Source organism: Scyliorhinus canicula, chromosome 5, assembly GCF_902713615.1.
Source record: "Scyliorhinus canicula chromosome 5, sScyCan1.1, whole genome shotgun sequence".
Taxonomy (NCBI): domain Eukaryota; kingdom Metazoa; phylum Chordata; class Chondrichthyes; order Carcharhiniformes; family Scyliorhinidae; genus Scyliorhinus; species Scyliorhinus canicula.
This window is the reverse complement of record NC_052150.1, coordinates 136,518,892-136,533,307: the sequence shown is the minus strand read 5'-3', so window position 1 is coordinate 136,533,307 and position 14,416 is coordinate 136,518,892. Positions and strand designations below refer to the sequence as shown.

Below are 14,416 nucleotides of genomic sequence, written 5' to 3'. Positions count from 1 at the left end.
TGTCGGGGGGGGGGGGGGGGGGGGGGGATATTAATCCAGTCACCGGGGTTCCTTCACCGTTTGCACAAGGGAGATTTTTGTTGGGAGCGGGGTGAGGAAATTCAGGTGCACTTTATTCCGTTTGTCGCTACGGATCGACCCTCAACCCAACGGCCGCGGATCTTCTTCCCCGAGGAAGGGAGGTTTGGTGTTGGCGCGGGCGGAGTCGGTTGCTCCAGCCGCGTGTGCTCACGCGCAGCGGCAGTTACTTTTGCAAGGCGGCCGGGGCCGGGGGGGGGGGGAGAAGGACAAAAAGTTGGGATTGTGCGCGCGCCCGTGCACGGCGTCGCCATTTAAAAAAAAGTGACCGTGCGGAGCTAGCGTGTGCACGCGGCGAGGAGGAGTTACCAAGTATACGAGTGAGCCAGTTTGAGGGGTGGTGGTTATAGTCAGTCAGTTGGTTAGGTCAGGGACAAAAATCAAACCATCATCTTGGCAGGAGTAGGATTGAAGTAAGTGCGCTATTGGAGTTAACTTATATTTTTGCTTTTGTGAATAATCTGCGTGTGTGTACGCGCGAGCTTGGGAGGAGGAGAGGAGCAGTTGGAAAGTGTTTTTGCTGCATTGTGGAATGTCCGGTTATTGGTGTGCAGTGTGTGAAGTAGTGGCGAAGATTGTCTGGCAGTGTTTTAAAGCCCGCATCCTATGTATTTGAGGTTGAGGCGCTGCGGTCGGTGCACGTACGCAGTGAGGTACAGTCGGCATCCAGTGGAGCTGGAAACCTGAGTTCAACTTCGTTTAAACAAGTACAGACCGCAAGCGCGCGCACACACACACACGAACAGCTCTCTTTTTAAAGTAAGCTTTTCACTTTAATTTCGCTGTTGCATTCCAGTGCACGCTTCCACTGGTGAATCCAGTAGATGAAAAGGAACTAAGAAAAGTTACGCTGGTGAAGGAGGCTTAATTGCTGCGAGTTGTGGCATTTCGTCAAAACCTTTTTTGACTCTTGCAACCCTGTTTCGTATAACGTGTTCTCCTGACTTCGAGATACTTCGTTAATTAGAACCGGGGAAGGGCCTCGTGATACTGAACTACCTCATGTATCCCTTTAAACAGTTTACAAACTATGGGCCCTGGGATAATGAGGGAGCGCACTGTTTGGTGCTTTGAAAAGGGAAACGAGGATGGGGTTAATTTGTTAAATACATGCGTTTTCTTTGGTGACATCAAATATATTGCTTGGAAAGTCTGGCTCCTATACTCATCGTGTGTGTGTGTCCCAGTTGTTGAATTATTGCAAAGAATGTAAGCGTTTTAAAGCAAATTAAGCAACTTCTTTGCTAAAAATGTTAACGTCACTTCCACTTGGGTGGAAAACTGCATTTGATATTGATATTTAAGGTCTGTGGCTATTAGCTGCAGACGACTGGAATGGATAGATGTAAAACAACAATTTAAGTACTGAGTTGTGAAGCTTTCAATATCCTCGGTATCTTTGAAATTCAGACTTTGTGAATGTGAGTTTATAGATAAGAAAACGGATGCAGCATTACATTTTATTCGAAAATAAGTGACTATGAAGCGACGTTTCCAGCGGTCAACTCTACTTTCCCTTGATTGATTGCACTTAGTTTGTTTTGGGGGTGGGTATAAGTGAAGTGAAGATTGGCAATGGTAGATAAGATTGTGGAACTATTGATTCAGGGTAGTGAAGCCAAACCGTTTCACATGGCTGCTTGTTTAAAACGTGCATATTTACTAACCTTACCAAGAATTATTTTCCTTTTTAAAACAAACAAAGCTTGAATATAGAAACAGCTTTATGAACTTTTGGGGAATGTTCAAAGGCCCGGAAATCGTTTCTTGATGTCTGTTGCTTCAAAAGTACAGCTGAATCAGCAGTTTTTTTTGGAGAACAGTTCTGTCTTTAATTGGAAATAAAAGTAGCAATTGAGCACCCAAGTGTTTGATTAAAAACAAGGTGAACACTTTTTTAAAGATGAAATTCCCTAGTTGATGTTGAGATTGTTCTGTGTCACTGTTTTATAGTTCCATATTAATCCTATTGCTCTCATACTTCAAATACCATCATGGGCAGTTGATTAACTAATGAAATATTTTAACTTGTTGGAAGGATGTGTGCTGGGTATAATGGTAGAAAGGATTGTTACTGATGCAGAGTTTTGTAACTTGGAAAGATTTTCTTGACTGATTCTAAAAATGTAGCTTTAGCATTAAGATTTTGACCATGTATATATGGAGACTGTTGGTCAGTGAATAAATTGAAACTTCGTTTAAGTTTCTTGTTTTTTTTGTTTTTGTTTCCTGATGTTCTATACATGTTCCCACTTTTTGAATAGCCCTCACCACAACCCAAAACAATGGACAATTAGAATAGCCATGAACATGGACATGCTTGTCATTCTGATCAATGGGCAGCACGGTAGCATAGTGGCTAGCACAGTTACTTCACAGCTCCAGGGTCCCAGGTTCGATTCCCGGCTTGGGTCACTGTCTTTGTGGAGTCTGCACGTTCTCCCTGTGTCTGCGTGGGTTTCCTCCGGGTGCTCCAGTTTCCTCCCACAGTTCAAAGATGTGTGGGCTAGGTGGATTGGCCATGCTAAATTGCCCTTAGTGCCCAATAAATTATAAGTGGGGGTTACTGGGTTACAGGGATAGGGTAGATATGTGGGCTTCAGTAGGGTGCTCTTTGTAAGGGCTGGTGCAGACTCGATGGGCTGAATGGCCTCCTGCACTGTAAATTCTATGATAGTATGATTCTATGATGTTCTTTGGCAGCAATGCTGAGGAATAGTATATCAGTTTTCCGTTCTAAATGTCATCACAAAGGTGCATGCATTCACTGTTTTATAGATTATCTGGGCTAATTAATCAGTTGTCAAAACTCACCTTCCTAAAGAAGTATAATTTAGAATGGAATTTGAACTTTGGCCCAACAGTTGCTATTATGTTGCTGTTATCGTGATTTCACTTGTCTTCAATGAATCTGTATGGCACAAAGATTAGTAATGGGTTCATTATACAGAACCAATGCAGAATTGATACCGTGTGGTATTAGAAAAGGAATGCTTTGTAAAGGGTCACCTGGACTCGATGTTAGCTCCTTTCTCTCCCAAAAGAAGCCGCCAGACCTGCTGAGATTTTCCAGCATTTTCTCTTTGGTTTTAAACAAACATGGTTTGTTTAACAGTGAAACTCAAAGCAGTAGTTTGACTAATGTGCTAGTTTTTGTGTGTACACAGAAAAGGGGGAAGAATCTTTGACCAAAACATGCTACCCTGCCATACGAGGGGGAGTCGGTGAATCAGGGGTGTGTGTTTTGGTGAAACATTCATTTGTCTCCATGACTGACACCCCTTGCAGACAACCTGATTTTAAGCTTTGGACCACGAGGTCAATTGGAGGGGTAGGCCATTTAGCCCTTTTGAGTGTGCTTTGCCATTCAGTATGATTACAACTGATCTCCCCTCCATTCCATCTTCCTGCACTCTCCCCATATTTCTTTGAAATTGGAAGATATTTGGCTATGGATATACTCAACAAGTTGAGCATCCGCGTGTCTTGGAGTAGAGAATTCTGAGCATCTGCTAGCCGAGTGAAGAAACTTCCCCTTGGTCCCAAATTGGCCAATCCTTTATTCTTAGACTATGACTTGGTAGTGCAAGGTAGAGGCACCCTGTAAAGTCCTGTAATAATTTTGTCATTTAGAAACTCTATGGGATACGTACCTAGTCTTCTTAACCTTTCCACATGGTAAAATTCCCTCCTGCTTATGCACTCTGGATTCTTCCTTGGGTAAGGAGACCAACACAGTACTATGTGTGATCTTAAGATCATGAACAATTGCAGTAAGATTTCTTTACTCCTGTTGTAATACCCTTTGTTATAGATTCTGACTTGCCATTTGGTATTTGGGGGGCAACAAATCCACCTTTTATTTTTTCACTTTATCAGGTGAGAACCAGAATTAATTTGTGAATATTTTATTTAATAACAGTTAACAATACCTTGATACATAAAGAGAAACAAACAACTGAATAGTCCACAAATCACAGTAACCAGTAATTAACAAGAAAAAGACACTCTGCCATACAGACAAGTACCATTTTGCTACAAGATACACACACAAAACTAAAACAGTGGATAGTACAAAGAAAACCAAATACACAATGGACATTAAACAGTCATCAGTGTCATGAAGTTAAGAGCATCCAAATCAACCTGCTGCGCTCTCCTGGTTAGATCTGAACTACTGATTGAATCATCAAATAACTGAACAGTGGAATGTTTATGGGTGTTATTTATATGGACTTTCAGAAGACATTTGATTAAGTCCCTCATCTAAACAGCTAAAGTTGGATCCTATGGGACTGCAAGCACACCACTGACCTGCTTAGGAAATTGTCTCAATAGCAGAAGGCATGAAAATACACTCTGGAAATTATGTCAAGTAACTCGCTACTTTCAAAGCAACCGCTTGATTGGTATACTCCATTCATTCCCTTCACCACCACCGCGCAGTAGCAGCAATGTGTACCATTTTCAAGAAGAACCGTGGCAACCCAAAGCTCCTTTTGACAACACCTTCCAAACTGATGACCCCTAGCACCCAAAAAGTCAGGACAACAGATGCATGGGAGCATTGGCACCTGCACATTCCCCTCCAAGCTCCACGCCATGCTGACTTGCCACTATATTGCTGTTCCTTTACGATCACTGGGTCAAAATCTTGGAATTCCCTTCCTAATAGCACTGTGATGTACCTACATCACGTGGGCTGCAGTGGTTCAAGAAGCTGGCTCACCGCCATCTTTTGAATGGTGATCTGCCAAGTTCTTGCTCAGTCATTAAAAACTGTATTTAGTCACTTTTGCAGCCCCCCCCCCCAATAGCATTTCTTCCCATCTCGCCTCACCTTGCATCATCAAACCTGTATGGATTATACCTGTGATCAAAGCTTGATGCCTTACTAGTTACAGACAACCAATCTGCAATAGTTGTGCAGTACAGAAGAGGCCTTTTGGCACATCAAGTCTGCGCTGACAACTACCCCATATTTTGCACTAATCCCACTTACCAGCACTTGTCCCTTATCCTTGGATGTGATGGTGTGCTCATCCAAGTGCTTTTTAAAGCTTGATGTTTCTAGCCTCCACTACCTTCCTAGGCAGTGCTAATTCCCCTTTTTATTTCTATTCTTGTTGCTTTCTGTCTGTTAACCAATCCTCAACCCATACTAGTATTACCCCCAATCTCGTATTTCTGTAATAACGTCGTGTGTGGTCTCTTATAATTTTTTAAAAATCCAAATGCATTGCATCCTCTGGTACTGCCTCATTCACCATGTTAGTTACAACCTCAAACATTTCCGTTTCAAAATCTATGCCTCTACCTAATCATTTTATGAGCGCTCTGTTATTGTGTCCCTCATAAGACCCTAGCATTTTCTACACTTACGATATGGTCAACCGACCTGTCGTTCCCACTTATGCTTGCTTCTTTCCAACCGAAGGGGTATGTTTGTGAATCTAGGGAACTCTAAGAATAAAACAGTGTTTCCACTGCCATTACAGCTATCTCTTTCATAACCCTAGGATGCAGCAGATCACCAAGATAGGTAATTCAATTCCATTAATTTCTCCAGTATTATATATTTTATAATATCCTTGAGTTCAATTTCCCACTTTTCTGGAATGTTTTGTGTCTTTTACATGTTACTTTTGAGTAGTTTGGCAAGGATGAATATGCAATTATGGTGGGTAGAAACATGCCCATTTTCTTCGTTTCCGATCCAAGCTTACAGATATCTCCCATGATATTCACTGTTCTGCGAACCACTGCTCTCAGCACTTTTAAGTTACATGCTTCATGCTGGACACTGCACTTGAATGCCCTCGATCTCTCTCACTCTTCCTTTGATTCTTCCTTGGTTGGAGGCTTAGGCAGTTCCTTCCTCTTAGTGAAACTTTTTCTTATGTTGAACAAGTTCTCATTTAACTCCAGTTACTTCCTCCAATTATGAGATATTGCAGTTTTCCTTTAACACTAGTCACTTCCTTGGGAATTCATATGGTCTAAGATATGCCTGTCTTTTTTGGGATATGTGAAACATTCTTTATTTCGTTTTTGAAGCCTGAAAAATGGGCTTGAATTGTACGCCAGGTCAACTTGTATGCTGTTATTTATGGTAGTGTATACGGTGGAAGATTACACATACAAGAAGACATTCATTGGCAAGTGTTTTAACAAATGTGAGGCTTTACATGAGGCAAGTTGAATACTTGGGGGGAGGGGGGAAACTTGGCGGGGAAAAAGGAAAACGATGTAAGTGAGATAGCGGAGCAAAGAGACCTCTTGAGTACAAATACAATCACTTTTGATTCATGGATGATCAATGGACATGTGCCTTTAAGGAAAGTGGCCTTTGCCTTTAATGCAAACAGAAGAAACCAGAAAGAGCTGCGGCAGTTCACCTTGGTGACTGTAGATTGGCGAACAACTGCGATGACTTGATTTGACAATTTTGGCAGGCGGCCACTGAGTTGGCCAAAAGGCTATGCTTTGCCTGGTGACTGTGTGCGTGTGACAAAGCAAAGGTAGAATCTCCGACAGCAGCACATCCTTCCGTTCGGTTTGAGCACCCATACCTACCGTCACAGCTTCTGGTATCACACCGGCTTTTTTGAAAGTAAACCCTCGGAAAGCAACAGGTCCTGACGGGGTCCCTGGATGTCCACTCAGATCCTATGTGGACCAACTGGCGGATTTGTTCGAGGGCATCTTCAACCTCAGTCTATTTCACTGAGGTTTCCACCTGCTTCGAGACCACCGTCATACTGCTGCCAAAGAAGAATCAGTCATTGTGTCTCAACGAGAAGTATTTGCAAGTTTGGTCATGAGACACATCAACTCCAGTCTCCCAGAATGTCTTGATCAACTGCAATTCACATACTGCCACAACTGGTCCACAGCAGGCGCCATCGCCCTGGCCTTTCTTCCTTCCCTTCTGCATCGCGACAACGAGGACTCCTACATCAGACACCTATTCATTTATTCTCACGTTCAACATCAAAATCCCAGCCAAGCTCATGTCAAAGCTCCAAAACCTAGGACTTGGCTCCACCCTTTGCAACTGGATACTTGTCTGCCTGACCCATAGACCACAATCAGTAAGAATAAACAACACCTCCATGCTGGTCCTTAATACTGGGGCCCCACAAGGCTGCGTACTTAGCCCCTGACTATACTCCCTAAACACAGACTGTGGGGGGAAAATGTGGCTCCAACTCCACTTGCAAGATTGCTGATGACACGGCCGTAGTGGGTCAGATCTCGAACAACAATCTATCAGAATACAGGAGTGAGATCGAGAACCTACTGTAGTGGTGTAACGACAACAATCTCTCCCTCCGTGTCAGCAAAGCTAAAGAGCTGGTCATTGACTTCAGGGAGCAAAGTATTGTACACGCCCCTGTCTGCATCAATGGTGCCGAGGTCAAGATGGTTATAGCTTCAAATTCCTAGGTGTGCACATCAGTAACAATCTGTCCTGGTCCACCCATGTCGATGCTATGACCAAGAAAGCACAACAGCTCCTATACTTCCTCAGGAAACGAAGGAAATTTGTCATGTCCACATTGACTCTTACCAATTTTTACAGATGCACCATAGAAAGCATCCTATCTGGCTGCGTCACAGCCTGGTATGGCAACTGCTCTGCCCAAGAACGTAAGAAACTGCATAGTTGTAAACACGCTGTGATATGCATAATGTAAGTTTGTACATAATGCACAACCTCCGACCACTAGATGGCATTGTAAACCCATCACATGCCATGTGATTTGGGAGTTGGTTGTGTTGGGTAGGAGACGTATTTGCAGTAGTTCCACACGAGTTGTTTAATGTTTTTTAGTAATTTATCCTAGTTATCTTTTATCACACAGTTTGTTCTATAATTTATTTAAAACTACGTGTTCTGTAGTTCATTCACTTTGGCCAGTCTACCGAACATGACACCTGCCTCCCATCCATTGACTCTGTTTACACCTTCCTCTGCCTTGGGGAAGCAAGCAGCATAATCAAAGACCCCTCCCACCTGGGTTATTCACTCTTCCAGCTGCTTTCATCAAGCAGGAGATACACAAAGTACGAGAACGTGCACAAACAGGTTTTTAAAAAAAAAATCAGCTTCTTCTCCGCTGTTCCCAGAATCCTGAATAACTTATGAACTGATCTGATCTCTTCACACATCTCCTCTACTGAGTAGGACTTCTCTCCTGAGTAGGATTGCACGCTGCAAGCTCTTCCTTTGTTTTTCATGTATGGAATGATCTGTCTAGACTGTCTGCAGAACAATACTTTTCACTGTACCTCCGTACACGTGACAGTAAAACAAATCCAATCCAATACCTGGTGATTAATTATTGGGAAGCTAAGAGCCAAAGATTTCCGATATTTTATAAGAATTATTGGTTAATTCACTTGTTTTGTGACTCCGGAATGAGTGGGGCTGGAATTGACTGCGTGCTTGCCAGGATGTTGTCACGCCTATGGCAACCTCTTTGCTCTACCGTTCTCCCTTTTCCCTGTGCTTTCTGCAAAACTGATGAATCTTCAATTACGTCTAGTTCTGATACTCGATCATCAACGTGAAATATTAACTCTGTTCTTGCTCTAAGGCGCTATCTGAACTGCTGAATGTTTTCATAATTTTCCAATTTGTTTTGATTTTGTGCATTTGCAGTATTTACCTTTTTTAGTCCACTCCTTTTCTTCTACTGCTCTATGTGAAAAGTCACTTTTTTGTAGAGCCTTTATGATCATCGGAATTCTCAAAGCATTATCGAGTGCTGTCAGAGCTCTGCAGGTCTGGTGGCAATTATGGAGAGCGAAACCGTTCATGTTTTGAGTCCAATAACCATCATCTTTGGAACCAAAAAGACGTAGAAATGTGATTGGTTTAATGTTGTTGAAAAAGGGTCAGAGTCAAGTCGAACTGTAAGGAAGGTAACAAATGGGTTAAAAGCGGGAAATTAAGTGACAAAGATATTGGAATGAAAGGTGAAGAAAGTGTTCATTGTTGTACTAAAGAAACAAAGCATTGGTCCAGAGTAAGTCTTAATGGTAGAATAAAGCATAGCTATCCGTGAAAGCAATAGCAAGAAAAACAGATACAGAAATGCATCCAGCAAAAAAAACCAAATCAAAATGGAGGGAAGAGTTCCATGATCTGAAATGGTTTAACTTCCATGTTGAATCCAGAAGGTGGGAAAGTGGCTAATCGTACAATAAGGTGCTGTTCCTCATGCTTGCGTTTGGCTTCACTGGAACATTGCAATAGGCTGAGGACCGAAATGTGAGTGTGAGAACTGGGGTGAATTGAAGTGGCAAATAAAGAAGGTTTCCACCCCACAGCCTCCACATTCCAAGGATCATCCTCTACCTCCTGTGTGATGCCACCACTAAATACATCTTCCGCTCCCCTTCTCCCCTGTTGGCATCCTGAAGGAACTGTCCCCTCCTAGTTCACTCAATTGCCCCCAACAACTTACCACCTTCCCATACAGTAGCAGGAGTTTGACTTTTTAACCTCTTTTCTCTTCTCTGTCAAAGCCTCAAGGACTCCTTTCAGGTGTGCGTCTTTTAATTTGGTCCACTATTCTGTATTCGTCGCTCACACACAGCCTCCTCTATACTGGGGAAACCAGAAACTGAGTGATCACTTTGTGGACTACCTCTACTCTGACCGCAAGCATGAGCCTGATCTTCTAATTGCTATTGTCCAATGCCGTTCTGTACCTTGTTTTCATGCGTTTGCTGTCCCCGGTTTCAGGGGCTCAGAGTCCCTCCACGCTAACCAGATCCGTCTCTGGACTACCAAGGAGGCAAAACCCAAAATGTCAACCTCTCTCGCCCCCTGGACTCCCGGGTCTTCCGACACTCCAAAGATCGCCACCTCTGGACTTGGCGGAACCCTTGTTTTAGCACCGTGGACATGACATCGGCAAACCCCTGCCAGAATCTCCTTAGCTTCGGATATGCCCAGAACATGTCGACATGGTTTGCGGGCCCTCCTGCACACCTCACACACCTGTCCTCTACCCCAAAAAACCTGCTCAACCGGACCACCGTCATATGTGCCTGAACCAGCTTGAATTGTATCAGGCTGAGCTTGGCATGTTGATCTTTAAATTCTTCACCCGGTAGTCTGGCTCAATAAAATGAGAGATGGATTTGTAGGTATAGTATCATTTAATAATAAGCAACTTGCAAGGCTGGCTTACTCGTAGAACTCCAGAACACACAGCCGCCTCCTGTGAGTTCCACAGCAAGAGAGACAGAAGACAAAAGGGTATCTGCTAATGTATTCAAACTCGCAGTAAGATTCACATATAAGCTTCCCATTGGTCATTCTATACACCTCCTGACCTGGCCCTATATCCTAATTGGTCACTTTGCATTGTAACCCCAGCATCCTGCTCACCATGCGGCTACCCTCCCCCGAGGGTCTCGAACAGGCTTTTGCTAAATCCCTTTGTCCTTGTCTGTGAGCTCACTACCATCGGACCGGCCCTATTTATCTATACTATTTTAACTAATAATCCTATTTTTATCACATTCATTTATTCATTTCCTCATTCCCTCTTATCATTTCATGATAACCTATCGGTCCAAGCCGCAGTCACGGCCCCTCATCTAGGAACATTCGTCGCTGTATTTCTAATTCCTGTTGCAGCACCCCGTCATCCGCTGCACCCTCGTGCATCCGAACAGCCAAGACTCTAGGGGCGGCTATATGTTCCACCGCATTCTGCATTTTACCTATCACGCATTTAAGGATGGCCAGGCCCACAAAGATGCAACCGAGTGCCACCGCTAGATACATGGCCATATTTATCAACCAGTCCTTCCAACCTCCGAATCCCCAGCTACCCCAAGAGCCAGGGTCCCGCATACCGTCCAGGTGGTCCCTTATGCGATCCATAAATGTAGTGATGTTAGCGGTTAAATCTTGAACTCCCATGATGCACTTACCCTGCACTATGGCGCATACACCACCTTCACGGGCCAGAAGATAGTCAAGAGCATACCGGTTCTGCATGGCAAACAACCGCAGTTGAGATAGTTCCTTTGTTATTGCCCCGAAGGCCCCTAAGGTCTCGTTTCCCAGGATGGTAAGGCCGCAAATAAAATAATTCCTATCGTTGACCGCCAAGGAACCCCCCACACCCCCCAATGTCAAGGCGCTCAGAATTCCCCATCCAGCTGAGTGGCCAACCCGTCCCTGGCCATACAAAAGGTGGTAAATCTGGTAGAAGAGATTCGTACTGCCCCAGTTACCCCCCCCCTCCCGGGTCCTATATGAATCAAGTACATCCTCCGAGAACCTACGTTCTAGTTGTACCTCCCTCCTCACACGGCCCTTCCTTTGTCTAGTCCCTGTCTTTCTCTCACAACCTCTTCCTACCCCCTCCTCACAATCTGATTGTACTTGTAAGGCACCAAGGTGAACACATCCAAAATCAAATTTACATGTACTCCAAAAACAAGGCAATGTCCATGCAATAGTCCCTTCCTATCGTTGGGACCGGTGCAATTGCTTCATGAGTCCTGCACGGTCCGTCAGCCGGATGACCTTCCATGAGTCGATACCCCGTCCTCGTATATGGGGGCAGCGGAGAACGTCACCTCTGCATAAGTGAAATGTTCTTGTAGTTTGGTTGGTGTTGCAGATGTAGATGATACTGTATTCCCCTGTTCCATATCCGCCGCCAATGTCACTCCAAGCGAGGCGAGGCCGAAGATCACACAGGCGGTGTGTAGCCACCCCATCATGCTTCACACCTGTAAAACAACGCTGGGTAAGGGAGGCAGGTTAGTGACTGACCTTTTTACAGTGGCGGAGGTGGACCCAAGCACTCCGCCCCTCCACTTTGACTGCAGTGGGGGTGGCAAGGAGAACTTGGAATGGTCCCTCCCATCACGGCTCCGACCCTTTCCGAGTCCAATTTTTGACCATGACATAACTACCCGGCTGCACTGAAAGCGAGCTATGTAATGGGGACGGTGACGGGTGAGCTGCTCGAACCTGGCCATGGAGCTCCTTGAGTACCTTAGTGAGGGCTAGAACATAGGTAGTCATTTCTTCAGTCATATGGTGAAACTGAACCAGCCTAGGAACATGCAGGTTCCAGGGAGTTCGAAGGGGCCTGCCATAAAGGATCTCAGCAGGAGAGAGCCAGGCCGATCCCGCAGGTGTAACCCGCAGCTGGAAGAGGGCAACGGGGAGCAACTTAAGCCATGTCAGCCCCGTGTCTGCTCTTAATTTAGCCAACTTAGTTTTGAGGGTCTGATCGTGTCTCTCAACCAACCCGGCCGCCTGCGGTCTGTACGCACAGCTGGCGTATGCCCAACTGGGAGCAGAACTCCTTGTTAATCTGTCCAATAAAATGAGGCCCGTTATCAGAACTTAACTGGGCTGGTATGCCGTACCGGGGAATGATTTCCCGCATCAGAACTTTGACCACAGTAGCAGCTTTATTATCGGTAGTCGGATACGCCTCAACCCATTTGCTGAACACATCCACAATGACCAAAACATATTTATAACATTGACATCGTTCCAACTCAATGTAATCCATTTGGGGCGTCTCAATGGGACCACTGGGCAACGGAGTTTGCCCCACCCCACAAGGGATACCTTTACCGGTGTTATATTGCTGACAAATCAAACACCGATTACTGAAACTTTGGGCCAGCCCCTGCATCTTAGGGTGCCACCAAGTGTCCAGTAACAAATCACTAGTCCCCCGAGCCCCACAATGAGTTGCAAAGTGTACACATTCGATGACCCATAAAGCCAGCACATAAGACATACAAGTCTGATGTGCTGGAGTGGTCCATAAAGAAGAAACAGAATCATATGTACAACCTAACCGTTTCCACAGTTGTTTATCACTCACGGGAGCGTCCTCCTGTAACCTTGTGACGTCTTGGATGGTTGGCATTGGCTTGTCAGAGGCAGACCTATGTACTGCAGAACGTTTAGTCTGACTCAATATTTTAGGCACTATCACTTGCTGAGTTTGCGCGGCTGTCTGCGCTGCACAATCTGCACGTTCATTACCAACGTCAACCGGGGTCTTACTGTTTGTATGGGCAGCGCATTTAATGACGGAAATCTGCACGGGCATAAGGAGGGCCTGCAGTAGGTCATTAACTAAACCCCGGTGGGATATCTCCATGCCTGCCGAGTTAAGGAATCCCCTATGCTTCCAGAGCTGTCCAAAGTCATGAACCACCCCGAAGGCGTACCGTGAGTCAGTGTAAATATTTACCCGGCGATCTGCCCCAAATATACATGCACGGGTAAGGGCAAAAAGTTCGGCTTGTTGGTCTGAAAAGCGGCTGCTTCTAGGGTCAGGTCACCCTGATCCACGATTGTGTAACCGGACAGTTTCTGGCCAGTGGGGCTTATTAATGCACTGCCATCAACATACATAATCATGTCAGGTTGATCTAACGGTATATCGCTCAGATCTTCCCTTATCGAAGTAGCTTCCTGAATCAGGGCTAGACAGTTGTGGCCAGGCGCGTCTTCATGGTCAGGGGGACCGCTAAGAAAACAGGCTGGATTGAGAGTGGTACAATATTTAAATGTCAGATGTGGATTGTTTAAAAGGTATATTTCATACCTATTCTGACGAGCTGCGGTAAGATGCTGCGTCTGCAGTTGTCCCAACAGTGCGATGACCGAGTGGGAGCTATACACCGTAATGTCCCATTGGAGAGTTAGATTGGCAGCAGCCTGCAGACTATTGTATATCGCTGCCAGGATCTGGGTGCAAACAGGGTAGCCCAACGCCACTGGATCAAGTTTGGAAGAGTAATATGCCACTGGCCGGTGCTTATCCCCATGTTGCTGGGTGAGTACCGCTGTTGGAACACCCTTCCAGAACAGTACAGTATATCTGGAACGGTCGGTCGTACAGGGGCCTGCCGAGTGCCGGTGCTTGTAATAAGGCCTGCTTCAGGCAACGGAAGGCCTCGGTGGTGAGAGTAAAATTCCCCCCTTCGCTAGTGTAAGGCGTCAGCAGCTTTGTATAGACAGCGATGTTCGGTATCCACTGCCTACAATAATTCACCATACCCAGCCAATGACGGACCTCCTTGACTGTGGTAGGGGCGGGGAATTGGCATATGGGTTCAAGCCTACTGGGTTCAAGACTTCTGTCTGTGGCTGTAAGTAACACCCCTAAGAACTTGACCTTTGTCTGAGCCACCAGGACCTTTGATTGTGAAACAACGTAACCCAACGAGGCTAGGTGGTTTAATAACTGGATCACATCATCCCTGTTACTGGGCTCATCGGGACTCGCTACCAATAGGTCATCAACATACTGAACTAGAGTGG

General features: G+C 45.2%; 1 long non-coding RNA gene across 1 annotated transcript in view; it reads left to right on the top strand.

Annotated features, from left to right (window-relative positions):
• Positions 1–313: 313 nt before the first annotated feature.
• Positions 314–14,416, top strand: part of LOC119966292 — a 132,222-nt gene continuing 118,119 nt past the window's right edge. The window contains exon 1 of the long non-coding RNA XR_005460719.1: positions 314–491. This is a non-coding gene — a long non-coding RNA (uncharacterized LOC119966292). The remainder of the gene's footprint in view (positions 492–14,416) is intronic.